Source organism: Canis lupus, chromosome X, assembly GCF_048164855.1.
Source record: "Canis lupus baileyi chromosome X, mCanLup2.hap1, whole genome shotgun sequence".
Taxonomy (NCBI): Eukaryota; Metazoa; Chordata; class Mammalia; order Carnivora; family Canidae; genus Canis; species Canis lupus.
The window spans coordinates 27,513,963-27,541,759 of record NC_132876.1 but is presented as its reverse complement, the minus strand read 5'-3'; the positions used below and the strand labels follow the sequence as shown (position 1 = coordinate 27,541,759).

The 27,797-nt window shown below is 37.0% G+C and overlaps 1 protein-coding gene across 3 annotated transcripts in view; it reads right to left on the bottom strand.

Moving 5' to 3' along the window:
- TENM1 (teneurin transmembrane protein 1) overlaps positions 1 to 27,797 on the bottom strand; it is a 795,125-nt gene that overhangs the window by 750,893 nt on the left and 16,435 nt on the right. For 2 of the 3 annotated variants that reach the window (XM_072816872.1, XM_072816871.1), the window contains exon 2: positions 27,663 to 27,729. The gene's annotated coding sequence lies outside the window, so the exon portion shown is untranslated. Of the gene's footprint in view, positions 1 to 17,729; positions 17,847 to 27,662; positions 27,730 to 27,797 lie in introns of all 3 variants that reach the window. The other variant, XM_072816870.1, reaches the window with a different exon arrangement.

Here is a 27,797-nt window from a genome sequence, read left to right as displayed (position 1 = left end):
GGAGAGTTAGAGTCAGCTTCCAGAGACCCAAGTTGTGTGGGAGAGCAAAGGCAGAAACAGTCCATGAACACGTGAGATGAGATTTTTGAAATCCAATATGAGCACAACTAACAAGTAGGAAATGGAGTTCACTCAAAAAAGATACTGGATACAATGACCTGGGAGGTGCACAGAAGGCACTGTGGTCACATGATTGCTAATCATTAAGAAAGAAGCTGCAGACTCTCTTTTGGTTTTGAGGCCTTTAACTTCTCTTGCTAGCCCCCCTTGAAACTATCAGACTGAACTGAACTTTGGCCTGTGGATTTACAGTACTCACACACACCCATCTCCCACATAAAACTTCATATGTACGTAATCATGTTTTTGAAAAAAAATGTACTCTGCCATTTTTTACCAAACCCAACTCCCAGTCCTGGGATAAATGGGCCTTACAAATAGTATGGTCTTCTGAGAATTGATCTTATAACACTGATCATCTATTGTGTCATCCATATCATCTGCTGGGGTTATCAATATACCAGCCCAAATGAATTTGAAAACTTAAATTTCTCAGGCCATATTTTAATTAGAAAATTGATGATTATACCCAGACATATTTTCTTATTATATAACAGAATCTTTCTCCAGTCAGTAACCGAGAAATTCTGAGTCAAAAACATATAGCAAATGTAAAGTTGAAGTAAAATGAGTAAGGCTATCAAATTAGTTTAAATAAGAACCTTTTTTTAGTTACCTGTGATCAGAAACTGTTATTGGCCTATAACAACCAATTCTCTCTCCTTTTTTATTAACATGATCCCAGATTTGTTCAGGTATCCTTTCTCTTCCACTTGTCCATATGCTTCAAGAAAGACTACAAAATTACAATGAAATGCTACTTCATACCCACTAGGATAACTATATAATAGAAAAGACATATAATTACAAGTATTGTAGAGAATGTGGAGAAATTGGGACAAATCTTCAATCACTGTAGGAAAGAATCTGGCATTTCCTCAAAAGGTTAAGCATAGAGTTACTATATGACCTTATAATTCTACTACTAGGTATATATGTAAAAGAAGTAGGGATGCCTGGGTGTCTCAGTGGTTGAGCATCTGCCTTTGGCTCGGGTAGTATTCCTGGGGTCCTGGGATCGAGTCCCACATCAGGTCCCTGCAGGGAGACTGCTTCTCCCTCTGCCTATGTCTCTGCCTCTCTCTCTGTGTCTCTCATGAATAAATAAATAAAATCTTTTTTAAAAAAAAAAGAAGTAAAAGCATATGTTCACACAAATATTTATATACAAATGTTCATAGCATCATTTCCATTGTAGCCAAAAGGTAGACACAACCCAAATGTCCATCAACCCATATATAAACAAAATGTGTTGTATCCATAAAAGAGAATATTATAAAGCCGTAAAAAGGAAGGAAGAGCTGATCCATGCTACAACAAGGATGAACTTTGAAAATATTTTGCTAAGTGAAAGAAGCCAGTCATCATAGGCCACATAACATAGGATTCCATTTATGTGAAATATCCAGAATAGGCAAATCCATACAGAAATAAGTGGATGAGTGATGCTGGGGGCTAGGGACAAAGAGAATAGAGTATAATTACTGAACTGGTATGGGATTTCTTTTAGGGGTGATGAAAATGTTCCAAAAAGAGCTGTGGTGATGATTGCCCAATTCTGTGAATAGACCAAAAGCCACTGAATTGTACACATTAAATGTGTGAATTTTTCTATGTGAGTTGTATCTCAATAAAGCTGTTTTAAGAAGTCTATATCCACAGCCCTAGCCCTAGTCCCAGCTGAAACTGCAGGCCCACACCCAAAGCCAGATTCAGTCACAGAGTGTCAGTCTTGATCAATGTAAATAGGTCATAATTCCATTCTCTTTGACTAAGGAAGAGTCATGTGACCCAATTTTGGCCAATGCAGTGTGAGGGAAAGATTTCTTGGGGGTAAAAATGTAAGAAAGATTTCTCAGCACTAAAGAGTTATAGAAACAAAAGATTTTTTTCTGCCCCTTTCTGCATTGTATGAGGATGTGATGCCTAAAGCTATTGCAGCCATATTGCTATTATGAGAACAAGCTACCTTACATACTGTAAATGGAGTAGCAAGAAATAAAATGATACCTGTAAGCTACAGAAGTGAGCAACCCTACCTTAAGAGTTTTTGTTATGTGAGATAATATATCTCTATTGTTAAAGTCACTCTAAGTTGTGGGTTTTTTTTTCCAAGTTGTATTTAGCAACATCGTAAGTAATAAAATGTACTCCATCTTAATCCAAAATGACTTGAGGTGACTAAATAATCATTTAAAGTTAAGAGTTAGCAAAGTCCTTTATGAAGTCTTATTACCATGGCCATCAACCTTGTCTGACTGTAAACCCCAATACCCCATTATGAGAGACATACTTATTTAAGTTATTAATAGACTTTTAGAAAATAGTTTCCTTAGTTTCTTTTCCTCTTCATCACTTTTTAGTTTTCAACAGGTCTCCCAGGAAGCTCTCCCAGAAAGCTCTCCCTTGTATATAAAATCTGATGTGAAAAATCTTAGTATGATACAAAAGCATGCAAAAACACTGGTTGTATTAAGTTTATGTACTATAAATTTTTAGAATTTGTATGTTAACAGGATTTCTAATCTTAACAGATTAGGTAGATTTGATGCTGATGCTTAAGTCTGGATGATAACCCAATTAGATGAAAGAATGCCAGCAATATTTTGTCTGCAAAATCATGACAGATGTTTAATGAAAAAAACTAAATTATTCTTACTTTCAGACAGAAAAATCCTTCATTTTACAATAGACTTTGAAGAGCAGTGTGTGTGTGCGCATCTATTCCTAGGTGAGGGACTTTCTGTTAAGATCATTTGCTAATATACACGATGTCTCTATTAAAATCTATTTGGAAAACAAAGACACTGGGGGTATATCACCACAAGTCCAGTACTAAACACTGACATTGAAGACTTAAAATGTCAACTGCTTGTTTCCCAAAAAAGATGGTAGCATGTATGGGCCCTGGCCAGGAGAAAAGCTTTTATTTGGTTGTTTTTCCCTAAGGCAATCAGAGATTCTCAAAGGATCCAATTCAATTCAACTAACAGTTGTTCAGTGCCTACTATGTGCCAGGTACTATGAGATCCCGAGGAAATAAGAAAAGGACTCAGTAAAAGAATAACTTCTTTGACGTTAGCTCTGTTGCTCCCTGTTTGGGCTGTGAAAACCCTATCAGCTATTGACAGAATTTCACAGTGCTACACTGGCTTCATGGGGAATAAGCAAATGAACTGGGGATACCACCTAATGAAGCACTTCTGCACTGCCATATTTAAAATCCATAAACTTAAGGAAATTTTCATATTTTTTGGTACTTTATCACAATAGTTGCTATCACTGACAACATGTGACCTAGCATCTATAGTAAGTCACTGCAAGCTGATATCTGTTCTTTCCACTCCACTGAAATTACACCTTAAATAAAGGTCACCAGAGCACCATGTGCCTTTTTTCAACCTTCAGCCTCATCAACACTTCTGCAACATTTCATAGTGCTGACCATCTTCACACCTTTTGATTACCTTTTTTCCTCTATTTTTTTAAAGACTTTATTTATTTATTCATGAGAGACACAGAGAGAGAGGCAGAGACACAGGCAGAGGGAGAAGTAGGCTCCCTGCAGAGAAGCTGACACAGGACTCAATCCCAGGACCCCAGGATTACACCCTGAGCCAAAGGCAGACGCTCAACCACTGAACCACCCAGGTGCCCCAACTTTTTTTCCTTTTTTCTTTTAGACTCCAAAACACTATATTATCCTGGTTTTCATTTTATCTCTCTGACTGCTCCTGCACTTAGTCTTTCATTGGCTAATCTTCCTCTATGCACACAAGTCTTTCCTTCAGTCCGTTTTGTTTTGTTTGCTCTCTCTATTCTCTCTGTGGGCAACTGCATCCATTGTCACACTTTCAATTAACACTTAAATTCTGAATAAACTGATGATTCCCATATCTGCATCTCCAGCTCCACTCTCTTATGTAAGCCCCAATCTCACAATCCCAACAATCAGTTGACTATCATCACCCTGGGCACCTCAAAGATAATATATCCAGAATGGAATACCTTTCCCCATCATGAACCTACTCTACCTCCTGAATGCCCAATTTCACTTCACAGTACCCATATACTTCCAGTTGCTCTAAATTGTAACTTTGGAATCATTCTGATCTTCCTTCTCACTCTTAACATTCCATCTCCCCAGAGTTACCGAAGTTTGAAAATTCAACTGTCATAATGTCTCTACCATACATCGGTCTCTTAATACCCCCACTGCCACTACTTTAATTGAGACTACCAATTTCCTAGGCTATGCCATTGGCCTCTTAAATGGTATCCCTGCCTCTATTCTCTCTGGATGTTGTATTACTGATACAGCTATAAAGTGGAAGCTGGAAAGAAATTGATAGTGGCAGTATGTGGTTGCTGAGCAAGAACTGCCACAGAAAAGTGCTTCTTTTCTCAAAGAAGCTTTATATTGCCCTACATTCCCTAGGGTGGGTGCCATTAGCCAGTGAGTAACCCTTGCCACAGGTTGTCACAAACAGGTGACTTACTTGGCATTGACAATGCCATCATAATAGCTATCTAGAAAGCATCAGTAGCTAATGTTCTAGATATACTGATATAGCTATTATATTTTAGGTTGGCTATGAGAAGCAAAAATAAAGATGCCCCAGGATATCATTAAGGATAGCGCAGTTGGTGTTCCTTCAGAAAAAGTTAAGTTTGAAATGACATACAGATATGAGAAAATAAGTATTTAAAAAAATATTCATGACCTCTGCTTAATGTTTAGCCTGGTGCCAACCCTTTGGAATATGGTTTTGACAAATGATTTCCCTCTCTTCAGAAAAGCCTATTCCTGACAATAGCATATTCTTCATTGTGGATTAAATATTATATATAAAAGAAAGTGCCTTTTGGTCCCTTTTTTTCTTCTCCATGCTCCATTCTGTAAATTTTAATTTACAAGTTAGTAAATTCTAAACCACTGAAAATAATTTAATAAGTACGCCATATGGGTTCTTGTCACTTCTTTGCTCAAGGATTTATTTTGCTATGGGTGATAACTTAAGTCTGTTTCCTAACACCTAGTAGTTCTAACATATCTTACTTAGTACTGCCTGCCAATATCTACGCAACTCTTAAAAGCCTATATCGACACAACACTGAAACTTCCAGCTGAAAAGCCAAATTTTTAGGTAATCTACAAGCTGGTTTGCCTGTAAGCTATGAAACAACAAGCTTAAGTGACTTTTTTCTGAGTGTAATTAACACATAGTGCCTCTATAATAATGAGCTGATTTGGAAAGAAACAACTGACTTCAATCAAACTGGTGGTTTTCACAATATTTCCAAGTCAGTTAATTTCAAAACAACTAGTTCTTGGACTCATTTCACTCATGTGTATACACAAAGCCTGAAAACTGGCCATTTATTTAAGTAATGTATAGACACAGCTTACCGTGATACCTTTCTAAATGACAAACCCTTACCTCTCAAGCCACTTTCTATCCATCCCATAATACCATTTTATCATGTCACACCCCTGCTTAAAATCCTCAGATAATTTTGTCTTTCCTATGAAATAAAGGCTGAGCCTTTGATATGTCATTCTGCCAAAATGGAATATTTTCACTCCTCAGTCTCTCCAGATTGTAGATTTTCCTCGGTTCCTCTACAAAAGCATCCATAAGTACTACAGTCTGTACTGAGTTTCTCTTCTTTCAATTTGTATTGCACTTAAAATCTAAAGAACATAAAGTGAACACTTGAGATGTCAAATTATTGCTTTGTACCTGGCAGAGTACCTAACAGAATACCTAGCACATAGTAGACACTCCATAACACTTGTAAACCTGCCTCACTGACTTCTTCCGTTGGGCTAAGAATGCACCTAAGGTGTGATAACAACCTTTCAAATTATACTTCACCAAGTAAATAAGAGGGAAAAGCTCCTTTCCTGCATGCCTCTAATTCTTCACTAAATCAATGTTAATTTATGTAAGTATACCATAGTTGTAAGCACTGTTCTGTCATTGAAGATGTAACAGAGTGGAGTCAGCCTGCATTGGGCCTAAGTATAGGAAGTTTGTGGAAAGGGAGTATGGCTTACTTCCAACACCAACCACCTTCTCCATTCAACTTCTACCAAAAAGGTATTCATGACTGAATATCATGTTTATGACCAGAAAACAAACTTGATTCAGTAGGACAAGGGTTGCTAAAGCCAGCATAAAAAGCTGTTAGTGACACAAATGACATTGAGTGTCTGTCATTACAGATTAGTTTACAGTGAGAAAGTGATTCTCATTCACATTATCTAGGCCATCAAAAGAAACCTTCTATATTAATTTGCATAACCTCTAGTTAATGAAATTATACCAATTCTTAACACCATTATGAGGATGGAAGAGACACAGGAGGAGAGGGCGGGAAACAACAGGATGGAGAAGGATTGGTTTTGCATATTAAATAGAAATGTGGAGGAAGTTGGATTTTTGCCATATTCTCTGGCTCTATTAATAGCCAATATATCCATGGCTCAAAACAAAATCATTAGACACTAACATAGAGAAATGTGAACGTAGATCTAAGGCATTCTTTCATTTATAAGCTGTCCTCTCCATAGGAAGCCTAAACTTAACTTTACTACCACTCCATGAAATAAAGAGTGGAAAAAGAAAAATTTGGGCACCCGCATCATAAAGGCACACAATGACAGGTAACGGTCCTTCATGTGGTGATACTTCTATGGATACAGGTAGGGAGAAGAGAAACAGAGATATTTTTAATGATAGCAGGAAGACAAAAGCTGAACTGCTTTTCTGTTCAACTTTTGAAAGACTGGCACCACTAGGCCCACAATTCAGGAAATGCACTATACTAACTCCTAACCTGGCTTCAACAGAGAGAACTCAGGTAGTGAAAATCACATAGACATTTCTTTTGGAAAACATTTTGTCTGCTCCTTGTATGCCATATATTTTATAACTGCCATAAACTAATAAAGTAATTACATTTTTAAACCATTATGGTAAGCCTGAGTTACTTTTCTGGGTGCTTCAGGAGCCATAATTCTTGCCATTAGAGGAAAAAATAATTTTAGTAAAGAATAACTCAAATGATTTGGTACTGATGGCACTCGAGTTTTGCACATGTGATATATATTGAGATAGAGCATGTTTCAAAAATGCAAATGCATGCATAATAACATTGCAGGCCGAACAAATCAGTATCTATTCCTCACTTTATACGTTACTTATTAGGGAGTAGAATCTAATAACATATAATGTCTTAAAAAAAAAACATATAATGTCTTGTGTAAAAAAGATATCGTTAGGGATCTCTGAAAAACCTGGACCTTTCCAGTTACACCTGATAACTGTAAAACATCATAACCTCATTGGAAAATAGCATTTAAGTTCAAATGAAATGATGTTACTTTAAGAATGCCCATATTCACACGAGAGATTGGATGTCATGTACATAAGTTTTACAATATGATGAATTTAAATAGCAGTGTCGGGATCCCTGGGTGGCGCAGTGGTTTGGCGCCTGCCTTTGGCCCAGGGCGCGATCCTGGAGACCCGGGATCGAATCCCACATCAGGCTCCCGGTGCATGGAGCCTGCTTCTCCCTCTGCCTGTGTCTCTGCCTCTCTCTCTCTCTGTGACTATCATAAATAAAAAAAAAAAAAACCTATAAATAGCAGTGTCAACCAAGTTACCAACATTTGCTATTATTATTAATAACTACTCTGTCCACTGCACTTGGTTTTCTTTAAAGTATTTTTTGTGTACACTATCTTGATTTTTCACCACTATAGCTTTGGGAAATAAACTAGAAAACCAAGACCTAGAGAGGTAATGCAACTTTCTCAATGTCACACAGCTAGTTAGTAATAGTCAGCAATTAAAATTCAAGGACCCAAATTATTAGTTTAATATAGTGTAAAAATGAAAGGCCCATTATGTTTATGCTACCACTGACATACTAGACATACTAGAAAACTGACATACTAGAAAACTTTACATTTAAATCTTAAGAGATTTTTGGAGAAACACACTACCCAAAATGGTTGGATGTGAGGTTATCTTTAATGTGTCTGTGAAATGAGATACAAATAATTGAAGACAGATAAAAGTGCATATTAGGTAGTATTTAAATGACCATGGAATCCTGAATTCCATTTTGCTATAATCAAATCTCCATAACCAGTTTTGTTTGAGGCTGTTAGCTTCAGTTAGATATGACACTGTTGTTTAATCTTCAAGCTTCACCTGCAGAAAACAAACAAATGTTGCAATGGAATCCTGAGAAGCCCTTTGCAATTAACTTGTGAGACACCTATATGAAGCAAATGCCCATTCTTCTTAGGATTTACTGTGCAACATGCTCTCCCATTGACAGGATGTGACAGCTTTAGGTAACCAAGCAGTATCTCTAGGATACTATGTGAAGCCTGAATGTAGGCAGTAAGTATACAAATGAAAAACTGACTAAACCTTTGGCTTAAAGTAGCCTGAATAGTAGTAAGAACACAAAATCTGGGGCAAAACTGGGTGAACTGCAAAAATCCCAAAGTGAATTTGAACAAGCAGACAGCAGCGTCCTGAAATTTATTATTGTAACTATCAGTTGTACAATAGCCTATATGAAATGGTGATTTTATTCTCATTCCCAACGGGCCAATGCTCACATCATTACAGTCATTGTGAAATGGTAAGCTTGTTTGCACCCTCAGTACAACCTATTCCTAGGAAGTGGTCCCTCTAGGTGAGTCCAAGGGCACTTTTCAGGGACAATGACTTTGATTTTCATAAATTCTTGAGTATAAATACTCTGACTCCATAAAGAACTCCAGGCTTATGATTTGGGGCTTAAAAATGAACAAGGCAAAAAAAAAAAAAGTGTTCACTGAACACAGAATAAGAAGGGAAATCTTACAATCTTATTGGAGAAGCTGGACACTTTGGTTTTCTATACTTTTTTTTTTTTCTCCATCCTACTTCATTACTCTTAAATCATAAATATCATATAGAAAACCCTGGATTCGGAGTGACAGGACTTAGGTTTTAGCCTTTGTTTTCCACTATCCTGCTTATCTAATTCTGGATAAGGAATTCCTCCGTCAAGTGGGAGTGGCACTTTGCTGTGTGTATGTGACAGGGCTGGTGTTCAGATCCAATAAAGTAATAAATAGAAAAAGATTCAAATAAACTCTAAGTAATATGTTGAATGCAATGACTGATATGAGAAGCTTCCCTGCTCATCAGGTGTATATTACCTGAATTGACTCAATTGTGAGATCTCCAACCCTGGACTTGATCATTACAGTTTTCCACCCCAATGTGTGTGTCTGTGTGTCTGTATTACATGTCCACAGCAAGATATAAGGAACCCATGCCTATAAGTAAATATATTTATTATCATCTATTTCTTTAGTATCTTTCATTCAGATAAGTATATCTAACAGAATTCTGGAATCTTCTGGAATTAAACATTGTGTGTCTTCAAGAATAACCTCAGGCAATTGTATTTACTTCAGTCTCAGAGCTTAACACAAGGCCTGGTACATGGTAAGTGCATAGTAAACTTTTGCTGAATAATGAGCTACTGCTAAGCAGGAATCACTTTTTTCTTCTGTCCCCTCAGTCCCTGTGCATACTTTCAACTTAGACTGTTGTCTGTACCAAGGTATTTTTACCGTTAATGCTTATATTTAGTGTTTGCTGTATGTGGCCAACACACCATAGGGTAACACCCAGTAAGTCACACCCTTATGTAATTCCCTCTCCTAATCTACCACTTGCTTCTAATCAATAGGGTATAAAAAAGGCAAAGGGATTTTTTGGTATAATTAGGGCCTCTAAATTCATTGGCCTTAGCTTAATAAAAAGAGAGATTATCTTGGGTGGGTCTGATATAGTCAGGAGGGCCCTTTTGTAAAGAAGCTTAAGGCCACCTCTGAAGTTAGAGGTTTGAAGCAGCAGGGACTCTCCATGGCTGGCTTCGAAGAACCAAACTGCCATAAACTCTACAGCTGCAATGAAATTTATTCTGCCAACAACCTAAGGGAGCTGAAAATAGATCTTTCCCCAGTCTAGTTTCCAGATGAGAACAAACCCAGCCAACACCCTGACACCTTAACTGTAGCCTTGTGAGATTCTAAGCAGAGAAATCTTCTAAGTCTATGCCCAGACTTTTGACTTACAGATATGGAGATAATTTGTATTGTTTTAATCCACTCATTTTGTGATCATTCATTGCAGAGACATAGGAAATCAATATATCGTGCATTTGTACAGATCATATTTCTCATCCTAGAGGATAAGCATTTTGAGGGAAGAAGACACATGTTTTGCTTTGCTTCTCTCTAGTGCCTAGTACCCAGCCAAGTACACCACAGATATAGGTGCTGGCTAAAACAAATAGTTTCTATTTGTGAGCACTAGGTATAATACTGTACCTCCTGCTGAAACTGCTTTCTACTGAGGACGTAAAATGGAATATACTGACTTCTGTTTTGTCATGTATTTTTCAGCAGAGTGGCAAAAATTAGACACACATGAATAACAGTGGGAGTTGTGTACCTACTTATCAATGCAAGAAGCTGAAAAATGACCACATTCCTTTTAAAGATGGCAATAATGTAGGATGAAAAAAATAATTCAGAAATCCAATTACAATGAACTGACTAACAAACTGGTTATGGTGGCCACACATGGCTGGTATAAATCAGAATTATTTTCCTCTTTCTTAATTTGCTTCTCAGTCAGGCAATGGCTTTGCTTTTAAAGGAACTGAGAAATAATCTGACCCTTAGATAGTTTTTAATAGATTTAGTTTTATCTCAAAACTAAACACCCTGAGCCCATGCTAATTTGCTTATGTAAAATACAGTTCTTTTAATAGCTAAGCTTCTATTCAAAATCTTAACACTCTCCTTGCCAATCAAAAATCAGTTCCATAAACTCAGCAATATGGAAGAGAAGCCAGAAAAGTCATTTCTTCTTATAGTCCTTTTATTTTCTTTTATTCTCACTCTCTTTTTCTCTCTAGCTAAAATATTGTTTATTCATTATTTTAAAAGGAAACAGTAAATGTGAGAAATAGTCTGGAGAATCCAAGCCTTCATTCCATTTTTATTATAAAAATCTAGCTCTATATTCTCATTTCAGTTGTGAGAAATATCAGACTTCAAGTAGCTTAGTGTTATTGAACAAGATAAAGGGCCATGAAGTGTTATCAGTAACTTGTTCTCAAAGCTAAGGTGGTAGCTAGCAGGAAATTCTAAAGCCTCTTAAGTTCAGCAAGGCCTGCCTCCCCTTGTGAAAATGCAAACAGCACTGACAGACCATCCCACAGGGCCTTAAGTGGCTCAAGAACCAACCGACTAAATTGGTCAGATCCTTTTCTGAATAGGCTTTATGTTTTCTGGAGAGTAGACATAAAGGAAGAAGGTAAAAACGTAAATTTCCTGGTTGCCTGAGGGAACAGGAGACAGCCACCATCAAGACTTGAAAAAGTACACAAGAAAGGGGGGTGGGAGTGAATGGGTGACGGGCACTGGGAGTTATTCTGTATGTTAGTAAATTGAACACCAATAAAAAATAAATTAAAAAAAAAAAAAAAAAGAAAGCAAGGTCCACATTTCAAACTTGCTGAAGAAGTTTCCTGTGCCCAAGCCTGAGTGCAATGTAGTGTCAGCTGTCTGTGTTGCTGCCTACTGCTATGTGTTAGTTGTAAGATTTCAGTTTCAGATGCATACTCAGGGTTTTTTCTATTTTAATTAGTCTTAAAACAAATGAAGACAATCTCATCATTCCTAATACACATACAAGAGAAACAAACAGCAAAACAAAACAAAACAAAAAACCCTACTTCTTGAATATATAGGACAGTTGAAGAAGTTGATTCTGAAAAATTGCTGGCAGAATGGAATATACTTCTATAAGTTCCTCTTGTATACTGTCTCTCCCACCTCATGGCCTTCATTACTTTTAGAAAATATATATATATATATATATATATCCTCTAGGGAATTAAATGAACTTGGATGATCAATAATAAACTAGGAAGCTGGCCTGCTACTCCAGTCCTTTCTTCTGAAATGTTTTCCCTAAACATCCTGTAATTTAGCCATACCAGATGGTCCCTCAGATATACCATAGATTGTATGCCTTTATGCTTTTACTTATTTTAATATATCCACCTTAGATTCACTTCCCTACCTTTCCTAACAGCCAAGTTCCTAGTCATTTTCTAAAGCCCAAATAAATGTCATCTTTCTGTAGTATATTCCTAGACATAAAACATGAGATACAGTCAGGAGCTTCCTTGTCTCTGGTTCCATATCACTTCATATATACCTCTATTACTGTTCTTATTATATTATATTGTAGGGAGTTTCATTTGTTTCTTTTTGTGTCAATTATACCCCAACTTCTATACTCTGAACCCCTCAAGGGCAAAAATCCTGTCCTATTAATCTTCACACACACCAATCTTCCTCCAACCCATCACAGTGTATATCACAGTACATGACACATAGTGTGCGCTCAATTTATGTTGGCTGGATTGGATTAGAAAATTGATATTAGAGGTCCAGAAAAGAAAGATGACCAAAATAGCTCTTTTCTGCCAAATAGGGACTTGTTTCTTTCAAATGGAATCCCCAGATCTAAAGACCCAGAAAAAAATTTCTTTTTGACTGGGATATTACTTCAGTATAAGGGCTTTAGGGCAATAATTTCACAGGAGGCCTCTATACTCTTTTTTAGCTACCAAATGAATCACACTTTCAAGAAAAGAGGCTCTCTTTGTTCACAGGCCAAATTCTTTCAATCCGGGTGGTAAGCGATTTGCATCTCATCCAAATCAATTAATAATTTTATGTAATTCATAATGTAATAGATTTAATGAAGGAAAGAGGAGAGGCATAAGACACTGTTCCTAAATTCAAGACCCTTGATAGTCGTGGAGATCATTTTAATGCACAAAAAAGAGTAGGACTATACAAACATGCAAAGCTCTGCATTCTGACTAAATAAATGCTGTAGGAATTCAAAAAATTGGGCCAGTCATCTTAGAGTCATGCAACTTGGAATATTTCATGGGTCTTAAAGAATGGAAAGAATTTATTAATGCAAAAGGAGTTGAAATAAAGGCTAAGACTTTAAAACATCTCAAAGAATTCTAGAGCAGGCAAGGAAACTGAGAGATGATTCAGCCTTAACTCCTCATTTTATATAAGAAGAAGTGAGCCTATAGATAGAGTAACTGACTTACTCAAGGTTCCACAGAGCTGGGAGAGATTCTTCCTTGCTCCGATGGGCTGGAGTCATCTCCTACAACCTCGTTTAAATTACACAGAGACAGTTTGTTTCCTTTTTTTGTGGGGGAAGTTGAACTCAGATGCTTACTTCTTTTTTTTGTATATTTTTTTATTGGAGTTTGATTTGCCAACATATAGCATAACACCCAGTGCTCATTCTGTCAAGTGCCCCCCTCAGTGCCCATCACTCAGTCACCCCAGCCAGCCCCCTGCCCACCTCCCCTTCCTTTACCCCTTGTTCGTTTCCCAGAGTTAGGAGTCTCTCATGTTCTGTCACCCTCTCTGATATTTCCCACTCATTTTCTCTCCTTTTCCCCTTTATTCTCTTTCACTATTTTTAATATTCCCCAAATGATGAGACCATATAATGTTTGTCCTTCTCTGATTGACTTAACTTCACTCAGCATAATACCCTCTAGTTCTATCCACGTTGAAACAAATGGTGGGTATTTGTCACTTCTAATGGCCGTCCTACGACCCAGCAATTGCACTGCTGGCGATTTACCCCAAAGATACAGATGCAGTGAAACAGCAAGACACCTGCACCCCAATGTTTATAGCAGCAATATCCACAATAGCTAAATGGTGGAAGGAGCCTCAGTGTCCATCGAAAGATGAACGGATAAAGAAGATGTGGTATATGTATACAATGGAATATTACTCAGCCATTAGATGCTTACTTTCTTGCTGAGAAAAATACCCTGCTAAAACATTGTCTAGACCAATTTTTAAAAGAGAAACTGGAAATGTAGACAGGATAGCCATAAAAACTTGAGTAAATCTATTGCATTTAAACAACAACAGAAGACGACTTCTGGGTAGGGGGAGGCATGAAACTAGAATAACATTTCTATTACAGACTTTGTGTGATAAAGTGAGTTACATCATCATGTGCACAGGGAACTGGATTTTCCCAGAAATATAATTGAGCTTGTTTTATGAATGACTTATACTTTTTTTTTCAAAATTTGCCAATGACTAAAAAAAAATGGCAATGCCCAGCAGAGACTACATTGAGATTGGCCATCTGAAAGAAAGTTTCTTCCTTTTTTACATGCTAATCCCCAACATGCAGAAACAATTTTAATTTATGTCTGGCAGCATCTGAGCTGCAAGAAAGTGAAGCTACCGACATCTGGCTTGATAAACCACATGGCTGTAAGCAAGCTTATAAATTAAATTATTTAAGTATCCCCATTTAATTTTCAACATCTCTAAGGACAGGATGACAGACTGAAATGTGTCAAACGCAAAGAAACCAGCCTAAACTCATCTCAAACATGACACTTAACGTAATTCAATAATCTTCCACATTTTACAAACAGACATGAAAGCACATTTCACCCCATCAATATAATTTGTGGTGCCCATGTAGAATCATGCCATGATATCCCACAAGAAGCATAATTTAGCATGGACATAAATTTTACTTAACGATCCAATTATTGCCTTAAATATAAGGCTATGTGGAAAATCTGAGTATGTTGGGCACAATCCTCTCAGTCTAATATTTTAGAGAGAATGAGACAAGTCATCAGGAGACTTTTGTTCTCCTGTTTTAGGACAACATAGTTATCACCATCATTGCATTTACACATGAATTCATCCAATGCATATCTGGAAATATCTACTACATGCTAGGTACAGAGCTAGGTGCTAGGATCTGGCAGTAAATAAATTCTATCTAGCCTCCATCATCATGGAGCTTACTATCTCCCTCTCACTGGATAAAATGCACTGACTGTCCTCCTAAAGCCCTGGAAGTCATTAATTCAGGATGAATTTAAGTCCTTTTCCTCCTAGTAGCCCCTGAAAGACAGGCATATAACACTGACCCTAATAAAAATATATACACCTGGTTACAAAAGGGATACTACACACATGCAGAAAAAGATGGACTCCGATAATCCAGTTCCTAAAGTGATTTGCTCCATTGCTGCTGGAGGTAGAAGGTAACCTGCTCCTCAATCAATCACAAAGAAAAATATACCAGGTTCCTGCTGTGGGCAAGGAAATACACGAAGCTTTAGGAGGGAATTAATGAGGAAGATATTAAACTGTCTAAATTAGAGGTAAAGCTCATAGCAGTGATAGAGAAGAGAAAGGAGGGAAGTAAAAGACATTATGAAGCACTGATGGGACACGATGACAGATTATACATGGAATGCATAGTACAAAAAGAGGGCAAAGAAAACTCAAGGTTTCAAGCCTGGGTAGCTGGAATAATGATGGTATCCCTGGCAGAAACTGAGAAGGCAGACAGGGGATCCAACCATGGAAAGAAGATGTGCTCACCTTTAGAAATGTGACAAATTTCAGGTATCAGCAGAATATCCAAGGGTATACACATGGCAAGAAGTTGGAGATATGGGACTATGGTGAAAGAAATAGGTTTTAAAATTCATTTATATAAGAAATACCAGTTAAAGTCATAAACATAGATGAAATCCCCAAGAAAGAAAAGGTAGAGGGTGAAAAACAAGTAGTGGATCTTGAGTATATAAACAGTTTGAATATAGAAAACAGAAAATAATCCAGGAAGAAATCTCCAGTTTCTTTTCTCAAGGAAGATTCATAGGAAATGAACAACACTGATATCAGACAAAGAGAAGACAAGTTCTCAGAATGGCGATATGGGCAGGCACAGGATGAGGGGATACCAGAAAATAAGGTTTCTCTGATCTACGTTATCTATCTATCTGTTTTGGATACTGCAAAAATTTTGGAGGGGGAAGACAGAGGCAGAGGGAGAGGGAGAGAAAGGGAGGGAGGGAGGGAGAAAGGGAACAAAGGGAGAGGGAAAAGCATGGAGCCTGATATGGGGCTTGATCTCACCATCCTGAGATCATGCCCTGAGCTGAAATCAAGAGTTGGGTGCCTAACCAACTGAGCCACCCAGGCGCCCTGGCTACTGCAAACATATCAAGATTATATTTTAGAATATATTTACTAGAATCATTCTTTAGGGGAGTCACATGAGGATCCTTTAGTTGAAGTATTCCACAATAAGAATACTCTCTGTGCAGGTGTCTGAAATTCTGCTGCCAAATCCGAAAGTCCAGTCTAGGATTCACATTGCTTAACTTAGGAATTCCTAAATTGGGGCACCAAAACTATAAAAACAAGTCAGATTAAAAATAAAACAGGATTCTTCTCTTAATGGATTTAGTAACAAATAGAGATATAAAAAAAATAGTAGTCCAAACCTTATTTCAATATTGGCCATGCCACTAACTTACTGACCTTAGACAAATTACTTAACCTCTCTTGTCTTTTTAAACTTTAAAACTGAAGATGATAATAGTAGAGGCTTCATAAAGTTATTGTGGGGATTAAGTGAGATACCAGGTTTAAAATGAATGGAACAGTTCTTGGCATACAGCAATTGTTCATAACTTGCTAGATCTCTATCAAACATACATGCACATGTCAATTAGCAACACATAGAAAAGTCTATATAAGTTTTTTTAAGTAAGCTAAAAACCAAATTGTCTACTATTATTTAAAAGATAAGTATGTCAGTCACATGGGATTCTCTATGCCCTAGACAGAAAAGTGAAAGAACAAGGTAAGAAGTCATTTATAAAGACCTTCAACATTTATAAAATGAAAAACACAAACCCAAGAACTAGAGGAAAAAAATAGAAAATGAAGAAAGCATATTCACCTTCTTTCACCAAATGTCAAGAATGAGTGGGGGGAGAGAGCGAGAGAAGATTCTCATGTGGTTTGGCAAACTGGAAAATTTAAATAGGAAATTATTATTTGAGCAATGGTCTATGCAATCCCCATTCCAATTCCAGTCTTTTCCAAAAGTATTATCATTAAAGAATTGATCTTAAAACACTAGAAATAACTATCAAGGCTACGCAGATATCAAATTTTTCTAGGTCAATTTTATTTCCTTTCATGACAATATGACAAGTCAGAGATGAAGGCAAAATGGTAAAATAATCTATTTTGATTTCAACAAGAAATCTGACGTAAATCCTATGACATTCTTAAAAGCAATGAGGAAAAAAAGGGCTTACACTAGAGTTCAGTAGCCTCATTATACTGGAGAGCTCCAACAAGCCTGGAATAATGCTAAGGAGGGCCAATGGCAAACCTACGAAACTGGTAGTGGAAAAGGAAAACAGGAAAAGATATATAAAGAGGAAATAAGGAGAAAGAAAAAGAAAGAAGGGGGGAAACATCAGTGCTGTGACAGATTTGCCCAGTTAATATTTATAAAGCACTGAGAACAGTGCCTGACACATAAATGCTATATATATTTGCTAAATAAAGAATTCTACGCTCAGCGCTGATGACATGATTCCCTTACCCTTTGTGTAGACATTCACATTCTTGAAAGCAAAAGCCTAAAGCAAATGATTTCTCAAGGTCCTCTGCAGCTCAGTTATTTCGTAGCTCTGTTTCTCATCACTTTTAAGAGATTTCACTAGAGAAAAAAAAAACAACGATGGTACTGCCGATACATCAGAGTCTTATTTTCTACGTCATCTTTTTCCATTTTACCTACAGGTATTGCATAACTGTTTTTTTTTTAATAGACAGCATTCATTTAGTTAATTCCTTAGAATTTGTGGGCATTGCTGTCAACATGACGTCCTTTGATAGTAAACACATTAACAACTAGCATTCTTTAAACAGCCTCTTCATTTATAAGGTAGCCCTGTCAGTAAGCTCTACTGTAAATCATTTGGTACACTGAACTCTGTGTTCCCATCAGTAATGAAGTAGGCATTTTTATTCAAATGTAGCAGGATGTTCAGCTCCCAGGATAATGATTAAGCGAAGATCTTCTTTTTTATTCTGCAGACAAAGCAGATACCATACTTACAGTTTAGGCTCTCAGGGACAAAAATCTTAATGGAGGCCAAGATTTCCTCAGACTTTATGGAAATAACCTTTTTAAAGTTTGCATTCTTGTGGTCCCTCTCTGTGGCAATTCTGATTTCTTTTTTCTGGGGTCAGAATGTTCTTGACAGGTCTCCCACTCCCTTGCTACTCTTTAATAGTACCATGATTTCCTCACTTCTCTTCCTAATGAATATTTCATCTGTCTGAAGGAATAATCATCGTGTGTTTACCAAATGACAAAATGACTTACGAAAATGTACTTAACTGGAAATCAGCCTTTCTTAGAATTACCAGTCTTCTTTGAGCTCCTTCCTCTGCCTCCTCAAACTATTGTGAACAGTAAAGTGAATAGTAACTTTGCGCGCTCTCTTGCGATTAAAACTATAAACTTAAAAAAAAACTATAAGCTTGGTGCAAAGTAGTATTCATAGATGGTGCTCACATCATACAGTATGTAGATGTAAGCTTGGATCAGGGCATGCCCATAAGCGCGTCTTTTATTACATGTTCATACACAGTATACAAAATATTCACGCATCAATCAAGGTGCTTTTGAAAAAGCAGGGTGTAAAATTAAATAAAATTACAATGGCCACTGAAAACTTGTACTGTTTATATTAATTTCTCATTAAAGGTTTACATCAGACACTATGAATTATGCCCACCCATTTAACCAGGTGAGAAATGTTGCACATAAGAGGAGAACAAAATCAGTCATCGATCACACATGTGATAGTCAGCTATGTCAGTTAAAGTGTATCTCTCAAAATTGAAGTTCGCAGGCTCTTATACACATAAATCTGGGATAAAATAGGTAACTGATGTGTTCTTGGAAAACAGCCATTTAAAATCATGTAAGTTGAATAGTTTCATCTGACATTTGTCAGACATCTAGCAAAAATAGGACAATATTTGAAGGTCACCAATTCAACATCTATCCTATAGAAAAGATCCTGGCTACTTCAGATAGTGTACTACATGGCACAGGATTACATTACTGCTTTGTACTTATTTCATAATTTTTGTCATTGTTTATTTTTTTTTCATTTCTATCTTTTTAAAAAAGAATATATAGTCATTCTCAATATACTTTGGAAGTGAGTTAGACTGAAGAAATAGTGATTTCAAATTTATTAAGGTGAAATGGAAGACTGGACTTTGCCTCACCCAAAAGATGCTTTGCTATATTCCCTGTTGAAATAACACCCCTAAAGAAGATCTGCTCAGAGAGATCTTCCAAAAGCCACAAGAGCCATTTCTATTAACTCTGAACCCATTTCCTAAACATCTAACGTGGGACAACTTGTTGGCAAATATGTATGCATTTCAGATTATGGCTTATCTATAAACATTTAGCAAAAGCCTGAGGCTTTGTTCTCAGTTTTATGGTTGTTTTCTGTGTTCTTTTTCCCCTAAGGTAGAGGAATAAGTATCAACTGAGCAATGCTTCCATTTTCCTTAAAAGATCAGAGCTAAATGCTACAAGAAAATGAATGCAATCTACAAGTTAAGATTCATTATGTGTCTTGCAGATGGAAATGTATGAATGGTTGTCCTATCCACAAAACACAAGTATGTAATCACTCACTAAGATCAGTAGAATCCAAAAGAGAATGATGGCACAGTTAAATGCATCTTTTCAAGGAAGTTTATGGCAGTGAATGGTTATAATTGATCATCTTACCATATTTCTGCCCATGTATTAAGGATGATACTACTGTTTCATGGAAGTATAAGCTGACAAGTTAATTGAGAATCCATATCTTCCCATCAATCTATTAATCTATTGATTATTGATCTGCTGATCTATTGATCTATCAATCTATCACCTAATCTGTAAGGATATATCATATGTCAGAAAAGTTCAGCTTAATCTGTACAACTGACCTCTCACAACAAAATCAAGTCTATCAATTTAATTCTTCTTGCTTAGTATCCACTTCTACTGCTCCTCTAAAGGCTAAGAGGCCCTGGTTTCTTTTTTTAAGATTTTATTTATTTATTCATGAGAGACACAGAGAGAGAGAGAGAGGCAGAGACACAGGCAGAGGGAGAAGCAGGCCCGCCGCAGGAGCCTGACATGGGACTCAATCCTGGAACATCAGGACCATGCCCTGGGCCGAAGGCAGACGCCCAACCACTGAGCCACCTGGGCGTCCCAAGAGGCCCTGTTTTATTCTTCATCTTACCACTGCATGTAGGTACTTTATCCTGTTGGAAGATCTTTTCTTTGCCTACTCTCAAACTTAGAGACATGGCTTATAGCTTTGGTGGAAAATCTGACCATTACTGAAATAGGCCACACACAAAAAAAGAAAAGAAAAAAAGAAAAACGGGCAAACCTACATGATACTCTTACTCTCCCCTACTTAACAGCATGGATATTCTGTCATACTTTGATTCTTCTTTTTGGTGAAGTGGTAGAGAAAGCTAGGTCACTGGAATGTTCAAGGGGAATTTTAAAATGAACATGTTTTGGATTCACTGATCTATACTATAAAAAGGATGATTGTCAGCCATGAGAAAATTTAACACTCAGAAATCCTTAAAGGATTGACTGCAAATACACTAAAAACTCAATCTAATGACATCTGGACCTATATCTTGACTATTCTGATTTTTCATAAACAGAAAATGATGACCAAACTGAAATAAGGAGATAAACTTTTCTTAAATGAAGAATAAACAAAAACTAAAGCCTAAGTTATTTTTTTGAGATTTTCTCATTTAGATGTTCCATATGCTCCCCAAACTCAACAGGTATAAAATGGAACTCATTATCCTTACCTATGGCCCCCATTTGCCCACCACCAAGGCCAAAACCTTTACTTTCACTCCCTGAAAGTGAATGCTACCAAAGCAGATGAATGGGAGTGGGGTAGGGGTAGGGTTGAGGAGGGAGTGGAAGAAACCACTACAAAAGAACAGGGTCAAAAGATCCAGAAAAGGGCCCAGGATCTGATTACAAACTGTGTTTAAAGATTTTTAGCTGATTTTTAGCTAGGGTCATGAGAAATTTTTTCAACTCAGTTTCAACTTGATCTCAGTAATACTGAGTGGTATTACCATCTACCCAGTCTCCCAAGCCAGGAATCTTTCTCTCACTTCTTACATATGAGTGACTCACACCTATTAGCATATGTCAAATCTCATGGTTCTCAAAGTATAGTCCCTGGATCAATGGCATCAGTATCCCCTGGAAAGTTGTTAGAAATGCAAATTCTTGGGGCACCTGGGTGGCTCAGTCAGTTAAGTGTCCAACTTTTGATTTTGGCTCAGGTCATGATCTCAGGGTCCTAGGATCCAGTCCTACATTGGGCTCTGTGCTCAGAGCAGAGTCTACTTGGGATTCTTTCTCCCTCTCTTTCTGCATGCCCCCCCCCTCATCCTCTCCCTGTCTAAATACATACATACATACATACATACATACATTTTTAGAATCTTAAAAAAAAAAGAAATGCAAATTCTTTGGCCCCACCACAGACCAACTGAAACAGAAACTTGGGGGAAGGGTCTAGCAATCTGCAACTTAAGCCCTCCAAGTGATTCTGATACACACTCAAATTTGAGAATCATTCTTCAAATCCATCTACCATTATTCTCATTGTCAACTGCCACCTGGATGGATGGGATGCCACCCTCATCATCTCTTATCTGGCCTATGGCAACAGTCTCTTAATTGGTTCCCTGGCCTTCAATATTACATGCTCCAATCTATCCTTTATACTATCACCAGAGTGAACCTTCTTTATTATATATATATAAAAGATATGTGTCTATGTGTGTGTGTGTGTGTGTGTGTTTTATTGAACTTCAATTTGCCAACATATAGTATAACACACAGTGCTCATCCCATCAAGTGCCCTCCTCGGTGCCCATCATCCAGTCAGAGTGACCCTTCTACATCACAAATGTGATTATTAAAATGTTTTCCTAGTTCCTCCATGCCTATAGAAATGGTTTTTATTTTTATTTTTAAATTATTATTTATTCATGAGAGACACACAGAGAGGGACAGAGACATAGGCAGAGGGAGAAGCAGGCTTCCCAATGGGAACGCAATGCAGGACCCGATCCCAGGACCCCGGGATCATGACCTGAGCCAAAGGCAGATGCTCAACCACTGAGCCACCCAGGTGCCCCTAGAAGTGGTTTTTAAACTGAGTCTCTAAGTGAGTTTCAAGGTTGCTCTCAGGCAATACAGAGGCTCAGTGGGTAGTAAACCAAACTTAAAATTTTACAAGTAGCTTTATAAAACCACTGGTCAGCAAGAGAAAGGAGATGTTCCTTTGAAGTAGAAGTTCCTCTTCATCAGGCTCATCTTTTCTCACACTTACCATCCACATCACCCTTTACCTATATAGAAAGACTATAGCTCCTCTAAGGGGCCAGGACTATTGGATGTTTCTGTGCCACTGCTTCTTTTGCTAAGAACATCTGCCCATCTTTGCCTTTTGTTCGTCAGATTATACTGCTGTTTCCTAGCCCCTATCAGTCCACACTTATAGAATGGCTCTAATATACTAGCATTCCCTTCTACATGAAGCCTTCTCAGATGCCTGATTCTCATTCTTCTACTAGATGCAATTTCTCTCTCGGCTCTCACTGTGGCAATAACAGTAGTGAGAGTGATGGCTGATCTTTATGAGCATGTACTAGGTTATATGCAATCATTGTGCAAAATGCCATCTTAAACCTCACAAGTTTACGAAGTATGAGGTATAATTATTATCCCCATTTTATTTAATTTTATTTAAGTATAATCAGCATACAGTATTAGTTTCAGGTGTACAATATAATGATTCAACAATTCTATATATTACTCAGTGCTCATCATGATAAGTGTTATAATTCCCATTTTAAAGATGAGGGGACTAAAGTTTAGAAAGATTATATTTAATCTACTTGTCCAAGTTGTACAAATATGTGGCAGAATTGGATCATCTTATCTACTTACACCTCAAAGCATATGCACTGAACCTCTATAGCATAGGGCCCAGGATCATAACACATGAGTTAGGTAAGCAAAGAATAAGATAGAAGGGGGTAACAGACACAGGGAATGAAACAGGGTACACTCAAGCTATAAGCATTAAAAAAAAGGAAGGAGAAGGGAGGAAAGAGAAGAAAAGAAGAGTCCTGGGTTGTAAACAAAACAAATCTGAGGACTGATCCTGAGTAGTATGCCACTAGCTTGAGACTCCTGTTTCATACTATATTCAATTCCCAACTTTATACTTGTCATAAAACCCATGTCAGGATAATTTATTAGGATAGTAGTGCCTATATCTTTCTTGTTGCTGTAGGTCACATGAAAGAAAGATAATTTTCTACTTTTCACCTATCCATGAACTTTGCATCCTAGACATCAAGGCAGAGGTATGGGGGACAAGGGGATGGAAATAAAGGGACCTAATTGGTCCATATTAGGAGAGAGAAAGAGGGCTATATTCTCCTTGAGACTGTCAGTAGGATTTTAGAGATCTCATAAATGGTTGTACTTCTAAAGGAGGGGCCTGATAATGCATATCCAGGGGAAAAATGGTCCCTAGTCAAATATCCCTGTGCACCAAGATCATAATAAACCATGCCCTTCAGCAATCATGACTGCTAACTAGAGATTTTACTGCAAATTTTCTGAACCAGGTAAACCTCAGTGTACTAGTCCTCTATTGCCACTATAATAAACTACCACAGACTTGGTGGCATAAAACAACACAGATTTATCTTACAGTTCTGGAAGTCAGAAGTCTGAAATGGATCTTGCTGGACTACAGTAAAAGTGTTGGCAGGGTTACACTCCCTTCTAGAGGCTGTGGGGGATAATCCTTTTCCTTACTCTTTCCAGCTTCAAGAGGCTACCCCCATTCCTTAGCTTGTGGCCACTGTCTTCAAAGCCAGCAATGTTGGCCCAAGCTCTTCTCAAGCTGTCATCTCTCTGGTCCTCTCTCTTTAGCCTCCCTCTTAGACTTTTAAGACCCCTTGTGATCATAATGAGTTCACCCAGTTAACCAGGATAATCTTCCTAATTTAAGGTCAGGTAAATAGCAACCTTTTTTTTTTTTTTAAATAGCAACCTTAATTCCATCTTCAATCTTAATTCCCCTTTATGTGATGCAACATAGTCACAGGTTCCAGGGATTAGTACATAGACATCTTCGGGGAGCCACTCTGTCTATCATGACCAGTGATTCCTAAAGACTTTGTGAGTAGGGAGCTATTTGAGATTATATATATTAAGTAGGTTCCAATATGTGAATATTTTTAATTAAAATATATATGAGTGCCATGAGCAAATAAATTCATATGCATTCCACACCTATAACAATTGGTTATTTTATTTCTCTGTGTACAAGTCAGGCCTCACCTCTCTACCATGAGATTGTGATTGGGGACTATGTCTCCTATTGGTTTTTGTTTCCCCAGCACCTAGTACCATGCCTGGCACACTGCAGAAATTTTTGTTTGTCACAGTAGTAAATCAGTGAAAAATGCTTCTTCCACTAAAAAAAAAAAAATGTAGAATTGTGTTTGCTAATTATTTCAAAGCTATACATATCTCAAAAGCTGAATCTAGTGCCAAAAAGGGAGGGGGAAGCTGAACATAAACTATTTTAAAAATCCATTTAAAATGCAGGTCAGAGGCATTTTTTATTATTTCTAATATTGGATCATTCGTCAGTGGAATAAGAAACAAAAAAGAAAAGGGAACTGCTCCCCTAAACCATATGAATTCTTATATCTCATTTCAAATCAATAAGGGGAAAGTCACTTCTAAAATATTATGATTCATGAAGTTTATTTACCACTCTTTCTTTTGGGTTTGATCAGAATAGCCATCTCTGTAAGGTACTAGAATTGTTGATATTTTATTGCATTTCCACATCTCATTATTATGTATTAAACGCTATTATTTATGGCCACCAGTCAATCTAATGTGAGACAGAAAAATTATTGAAGGCTTGCCATCTCAGGAATAGACATTTTATAGGGATGAAGGACTGACTAGGAAGAGTCAATGGTCCTTCAGCTGCCCCTCAGATCATTAACTCCAAGTGGTTATTTGCTCCCAGGCACTGTCCTGTGCCTAGGTTGTTATTGCTGTGATATGTAGATGAAGAAGAATATATTTTAAATGCTTTACTATGAACTCAATGCTCATGAAGGGTGCCAGATTGAAAGCATTGGAGTCTGAACTCATCAGGTTATGCACTTGGCTGATTCCAAGTTACAGAGAGATGCTTGACCTTGAATGACCACCTTGCAAGAGGGAGGAAATATACAGTTTTGCTGAATTTCAAGAGATTTACAGAAGAGCAACACATCAGCATTCCAAAGTTAAGCATTTTTATCGAGGAGAAAAATAAGACTACTAACTGAATTTCTACTTGACTCTATATATTATAATGCCAATACTGGTGTGTATGTGGTGGGGGGGCAGTGGTGTTAGGACACAAAATTATTTTAACATAAAACATAAATAAAGCCCTATTACTAATGCACTAAGACACTTAAACAAGCAGCAATCTTTTTTAACAACAACTGGTATGTGTATTCCAGCTTAATGGCCAATCTTGATTCCATTTTGCACACTTGAGAAGAATCCTTAACTTTCTAAAAATCATACACTGAGATTAGAGCTATCCAAAGTTTTTATTATAGATACTAGAAAACCAAGGCTCAGAGTGGAAAATGACCTGAGGAGGACCATATCAGCAGTATTCTAAGACCAGGAGCAGTGCCCAGATTTTCTGATTAACAGGCACAGGCTCTTCTAGCATATACCATGTTGTCTCTCTAAGGGAGGAAAACTAGCTGCTCTCTGAACCTTTTAAATATTTAGTGCCAATTATTTTCATAAGTGTGCATTCTTTTGGCCTGTTAGGCATTTTTCCTCCATTCTGATCTACTCAATCACCTAAGGTTAGGAAGACTCATTTTTCACACACTTAAGTCTTCTTAAGTATGAAAAAATACCTCTCAGTTAATATTACACAACTGGCAGACTTACAATTCCCAAATTAAGAACATTATTTCCACAAATGACACAAAATGCAGAAATCTCATCTTACTTCCTCAGTAAGTTTCATTTTTAATCTGTCATTTTATTTTCTGATACTTTTTTTCCCTATAGCGATTGCAACTTTTTGGCTATAGTATTCCCTAAAGGCAGTACCTCAAGAAGAATGGCAAATGGAACTATATGCATAGTTTAAAAAACTGACAAATCCACTTAAAATTCCCTTTACAGACTAATTCCAATTAACTGGAACCCAATTAAAAAAAAAAAACCCTTAACGTATTTGTGCTGTATTTTTCAATTGACAAGCAAATTGCAAGATTTTAACAATTTCATTTTTATATAACTTCATTGTTTACATACTTTAGAGAAAGCATCAAGTGACTCCACAGACTTATCACAAATTCAGATCATTCTATTTATTTTTTTTACAAGTTGGGATGAGTAATCTTATTTGAATAATAATGTGTAGCACTATCAAATATTAGTAGCAAAGGAAAAAATAATATTCTCTATTTCTTACTAAGTACTGAACACTGACCAATATTTTTAATAAGAATGAAGGCCAATGAGGGAAGTCCTTCAGGTAACTGTAGATTTTAATTAATCTAAGTCTCCCCCATCTTGCCACATTTTTTCACATATTCCATCTACCAGAGGACTGAATAGAGAAAGCAATTGCTTTCTCAATATTCCAGGTGAGTTCTATCTATTTTGGCACATTTACCAAAATAAAAAGCACAATAACTTTTGCCCAGTAGTTGGGCAATAAGTATTTATTGAGCATATAAACTGGTAGATGGATGGATGAAAGGAAGGATGGAAAGGTAAATAAATGAATGCAATACCACATCAATACAGATATTTTACTTGAGACTTTCCTAAAAAATTAAAAGATTCATTTCAGGAGGCAAATATTTGTTTTGTCAGTAAAATTCTCTGAATGAATTTTTTTCCATTGATATGGAAAAATGCCATGCTTATTTGCCGTCAGTGAGAACTATTAAATGGTTCTCAAACCATTGGTTCTCAAACATCCTTACTGGCCACTGTCTTCCCTTGTACTTTGCAGATATTTCCCTTAGGAAAGGAGTCTCTTAGTTTTAGCAGCTGTCTACAGAAAAGGTCACAGGATCATTCAAATATGTAGGACAGCTTGCATATTTGATTTTGCAAAGACTAACAATTATGGAGTACAGACACACACTTATCTATACCATGGCCAAATAGGTTTTTAAAGGTTTAAAAAAATGTATTTCATTTACATGACACTCAATGAATAGAACTGATTATATCTGAAACATTCCGTTCTTTTCACATTATACAACAAAGTGTTCAATTCCCCAAGTAAATTTCAGTGTAGAATGCACATACCTCGATAGATCCAGAAGTTATGGGAATCAGAAAGGAGACAGCTGAATAAAGGTCACTCTTGTAATTCCTGTAAACAAATTAGGCCAAATTATCCTTCAAACATATGTACAAGCAGGTCCAAAGCAATCCTTCTAT